Genomic DNA, 6000 nt, shown 5'->3' with positions numbered 1-6000 from the left:
TATATATCTAGATTGACATCATCAAAGTTGATGAAACTTGCTATGCATATTTGGGACACTCATGTAACAATCATGAAAGTTGTTTTAGCAGTATTAGATAAAGATTACTAATTTGCATATTTAAAGAACTTTCCTAATTAGGGATATATAATATGAATTAATCAAAGTTGAAGATACTTGTGATGAACACTGAAGGTACTCCGTAAGAGCATCGTTTAAGTCGTTTACCGTATATAGGATTAATTAACAAATTTTACTAGAAGACCTGTCTATAATTTTAGATGCAATTGGCCAATTGTGATCGGGTTTGTTTGAATGAGCTTAAAATCAATCGGGAAGTTGATATCTGGATTAAAAGAAACGAAACTTTGAAGAAACCCCGAAATGGGAATACCAATAAGGATTGACCAAAGCCTTCATTGTGTAGATTGGGTAGGGGTAATCTACAAAATAGAAAAACAACGTAGAAGTTACGGAGGTAGGCCTTGCGTACGTGTGAAACATTATGTAGACTTGCTCAGATATTCTGTGAGAGAATATGGACGGCTATTTATCTTTGTCTGTGTGATGAGTATTGAATGAGATCTTCGATCTTCGCTCTTCGTTTTGTACACTGTCTGATCTTGACAGCTGCGAACGCACCCGAGTTATGCGGGCTTCTGTGCATAGCAAACTGCAGTGCATGGAATGCAAAGATAAGCGCCTGTGCAGTCCCCGTTCATAAATGTCACTCTCGTTGATTTAAATGACATTATGGTGATTAAAGTGAATACTACGACTAGCTCCTAATAATGCTGTCCATTCTCGGAAATCGTTTAAATCCAATTTTAGGCATGGCGATCGGAAAATGCAGCCATCCAAGGGGATAGTTTTCTTCTGACAAATCACAATGTTCTATGCTGTGCCCACTATTTCTATGCTGAGGTTCCGACATAGATGTTTTTTTGTTTCATGCAATAAAATTAATGACAATTGACAGATGTGCGTACATCCTCCCAGTTTTGTCCGTGCCAAAATCAATGCACAAATGTACTCAATATAGAACTGCCCTTGTACAAAGTGCAAATGGAAATTAGGCATGGCATGCCAGAGTATTTGAGTCGTAAAAGGAAGATTTTCTAAAACATGGCGTCAATGACACTTGGCTCACATTTTGATTTTGATGTGACAGGCCAGAGTGAGTATACTAATTTATGTTTACCCCTAGAAACATGCGCACCAAGTTTAAAAGTAATCGGATGAGCGATTTCAGAGTTTTTTGACCAAAAATGAGAAAAATTTCCCCAAAACTACAAATATGTAAAATTCACCCCAATTTAAAGATACTCAACTTAGGTTGCCTGTAGGTACATGCATACCAGGTTTCAAAGCAAACAGAATATTTAATTAAGAGAAAATTAAGCTTATTTTGTGACCAAAAATGAGAAAACTTGCCCCAAAAATACAAATATGAAATTTCACCACAATTTTAAGAAATCCAGCAGAAGACAACCCTAGCATCAAGAGTACTAAGTTTCAAAGCAATCCAACACGAACTTTGGAAAAAAATGAGTTTTTGACGAAAAAAGGGAAAAATTGGCCTTAAAATACACATATGAAAATTTCACAACAATTTGTACAAATCTGACAAAGACTAACCTTAGGATCATGCATCAAGTTTCAAGGGGTGAGATGAGCACTTTCTGAGATTTTTTGACCGAAAACAGGAAAAATTGCCCCACATATACAATCATCAAAATTTCACCACAATTTTCACAAATCTAACTAAAGTAAACGTTAAGAGCCTTCATAAAACCAACAAAATCTGGCCTAGGTTTACAGTCTTAGCAATTTGCTAAATTTGCCTTTTTTACCTCATTTGCATATTTTTGACACTGACATGTTCATTTCAAAATGTTCTCATCTCCACCCCTGGGCTGACCTGTACACCAAATACTAAGATGGTATGTGCTGCTGTTTTGGAGTTTTTGATGGGGACGGACATACATCCACACATATATACATACAGGTGCTGCTGACCTAACCGGGTATATGCTCCTTTTGGTATATATACACATACCAAATGTGAGCTAAAAATGACTATTTGGAGGTCATAATGAATTACAAATTTTAAAATGAATTGACATGTGTATGTACCCAAAAGCACGCTATTCTTCTCAGCAGTTAAATAAAATCAAATTGGTTGAGGCATATATGTTTTTGCACAGGCACGTAATGTGGGAACCCTGCTACCATTTCTAATAGCCCCCCCCCCAATGATTGTATTGATATGGTTGGAGAGCCTTGAATAAACATGGCCAGGGAAACTATAGTGATCACATTTAACCAAGGTAACAGCCCTTGACAAATACACTGCATGACTTTTGGCAGTAGTCATAGATAGTGCAAAATAATATGGCTGCCACAGAGGCAAAATTGGATCATATTGTAAATCAAATCCGTGATCATGTGTACATTATTGTAACACGCTTGAAAGGGACTGGTTTAGCAATGTCCGAGTAGGGGCAGAAGAAATGGAAAACGGCCCCATGGGATCGACTTGCAAGACAGATCTACTTGCATATGCATATTCCTTGTACCATGCATGAACAAAATTGGTTTGAGTATGTCTGTGGCACCAGATGACATGAAAATTTGAGCCATGTTCCATACAGTGATGAAACAAACACAAAAGGTACCCGGTATGTTTTCCAGAGGGTTTCTGTTGATGATGATCAATCTGAAGACAACCTTAAGATACTCTTATCAAATAAAAAGCCCTTCTATTATTAAAAGTCCCTACTAAATTTATTACATAAAATACTAATTTGACATAAAATATTTTTGTCTAATTTCAAATCTTGACATAGACAAGCATGTGCTTTTAGCTTTCTTACATACAAGAAATAAAATTGTGAAAAAGGATCTTTACAAATCTAAGAATATTTTGACAAATTTTGCATTATTTGTTTGAGGCATGATTGTTAAAAAAATCCATATGTGAGTAAAAATAAAGATACATATTTCAGTTGGAAAAAAATTTCTTCAGCAAACAGGAAGGAGAAACTTCCAAAATCTTGTATTTTCACAGCGTGAGGTCAAAGTCAATTCTTTGTTTTGCGTCCCTGTACTTGAGTTTTTCAGGAGATAAGAACATAGTGTATTTGAAATAGGTCTTCACCACTTGTGTTTCTGCCAACAGATCGTTGTTTAAAAATTTTGCAAAATGCTTTGAAAACTGCATGCTTGCATGATGTCACACTATTGTGCATATCATGGAGGTGAGAAAGTTTCTGCTTTGACTCTTGCTCGGGCACTTCAGATAAACGTGAAACTTGCCTACATTAAAGATTTTGCATGTTTTTTTTTTAACTGCTTACCCGCTTACCTGTCCAAATTTTGAGTGGACGCAAAACAAAGACAATAATTACTCTCAACTTAATGAAATTTTGTGATTGAAATCTCGTTAATAATCCCACAAAGAACTACACTGCTTCAACTACTACCACCAAATGTAGGTACGTTAGTGCGTCGTTTGGCACCAATGGCTGTGTTTCACAAAAATGTACGGCATGAATTTGAAACCTCAGTTTCTGGTGCATGTCTTCACACGGTACTATTTCTGTCTTGTAATCAAAGTTAAAACATTGTTTCATTTGTTCTGTAAAAAAAGTACTTTCCTCTCATGGTTGACATCCACACACACAACATTTGTCTTTTTTTTTCTCAAATCTACAATTATTACTGAGCCCACTTGTAATAATTGATATTATATATCTTGATCCCGATCTTGATATGCATCATTTTGCTAGTATAAACTGTGACATATCACAGAAACGCAGTGACACAACAAATAATAATTTATCATTTTTGTTGAGGTCTTACCTAAATTTGTCTCTAAAAAATGTGGGTTACACCTATGTACAGAGAACTTCATGATGACAAAATTATGACATTTTTTTCACAGAATACTATATTTTTTTCCATTCTTACAGCTGATGCTCTGGAGATTAAAAAGTTCACCATTGACATTGTACTTGCTACCACAGAAAATAATGTCCCGACATAAACTTGGCACTGTAAATGTGTTTCTGTTTCAAAATGCTAACCGGGCAAATACCTAGAGAGTTTACATAGTTAAATATATACTTAACAGTTACTAAGCTATATCGCTTTACAGTATAAAAAAGCCAGGAAAAAGCTAGCTGTCAAAAGTATAATTTCAGGAGCAACAGGGTGACACTGATAGCAGCAAAAGGGTAAAAGTCAATCTGATTAAAATCAGATGTAGAGTACGGCGACGTCTACTTGCGCGTACGTGGTATTTTCTTGCTGTCGCCTCTAGGCGACAGCAAGAGAATACCGCATAAGTATAAACGTCGCCGTACTCTTCATCTGATTTTAATCAGATTGGGTAAAAGTCAGTAGTAAAAGAGTCACAACCTTGGGCTGACTGAAACAAATTCAAAGTGAATGAAGAAGTCAGAATGTACTGGGGTTTCATAGAGTTCTAGTTGCATTGCTTGGTGACAGCTTATCTGCACACTTCACAGAAAGGTGAACCTTAGGGTACTATGTTCCAGTCCAAGGTTACACATTCTTTGCGCTATTGAGAGACCTAGGCTACTGAAAACAATGCAAGTTGACCAAAATATCAACTACTCTGAGATCAACACACATGGCCATATTTTCAACTAAAAACATTCACCTTGTTGTACGCAGGTTGAGGTGATTTGGTTTTTTTTCAGACTTGTGTTTTAGGGGGCTTTCAATGACTGTTTGTAATGGTAAACAGTGATCCATGACTTCAACTTCTGTTCTTGTCCAGAGTTTCGTGTTATGTTGTGCAAAGCATTGTGTGTGACACTTTTGCCCTTGAAGCCAGCATGAACACACTGCTGACTCACGAATTCTCTCAATGATGTATGGAAATTTTGCAGACTTCCAAGTACTGGGGTAAGACTGACACACGGAAATTTCAAGTCATTCCAAAATTTAACTCAGTGAGTTCAGAAATGTAGTCAGCCATACTCATAGGGCTAACAAAACAGTGAGAGAAGACAAAGGTTACAAGGTTTTCTAATCACAGCTCTCTTACTACTTGATTTGATCAGTAAATTGGCAGTACCCTATGAAATGCAAAGTAACAGGTTCTGAAGGTTCTGAAAGACATTCTCATGGTTCTATGCAATCATTCATAAACCATACACTTATATTCAATGTCTAAACATGGGTATATGCTCTTGGGTAGTTCATGTGTACACTGGTGAGCTGTGACAAATTATTTTAACGCAATCTTGCTAACCATTTCTGAACAATACCTGCAGGCCATCCAAGCTCCAAATGAAACACATGATCAGTGTGGATGATGGCAATTTTTGTTATTGATGTGAGAAAAAATTGAAAAAAAAAATCATGATATCCTATTTATGACAACGCAAAAGTCCCCTGCAATACAACATGTAAAACTAGATAGGTGGAAATTGGTCAGATTGAAACTTTGGACCTGGAAGCAGAACACGGTTTTGTACAGCTGTTTTGAAAGTCAGACTGAAAAAGATGTGGTATTGTGTTCATTTTAAATGCAAGGTTTCCTTGGTGACCCCTGAGCTGTTTCAAAGTTGCTACTCTCAAAGTATGTGACTTTAGCACTTTTCAGAAAATTATGAAAAAAGACAGCATCAGATATTTTCTGAGTGTCCAGATTTTCTTGCAGCCACTCTACAAAGTCAAAACTTTTAAAACTTCAAAACCTACACCCCTTTAATGAAAATATCTGAGGAAGACTCTCTACCAATGTGACACATATTAAAAACCTTGTTGGAAATAACAAACCAACTCTGCAAAAGATTCACAGAGTGTGATCCAACTCACAGGAAATGGCTTTTGCCAAACCATGAGACAAACTTGTACAATTACAATACCACAAATCTGTTGTCCTCACTTTGGTGACCACTCAAAGTTCAAAGGGCAATAGCTGTCACAGTTGTCACTCGTAGTTGTATTAGTTCTGTTGAAGAC

This window comes from Ptychodera flava, chromosome 5 (genome assembly GCF_041260155.1).
Source record: "Ptychodera flava strain L36383 chromosome 5, AS_Pfla_20210202, whole genome shotgun sequence".
NCBI lineage: Eukaryota > Metazoa > Hemichordata > Enteropneusta > Ptychoderidae > Ptychodera > Ptychodera flava.
This window is presented reverse-complemented; position numbering follows the sequence as displayed.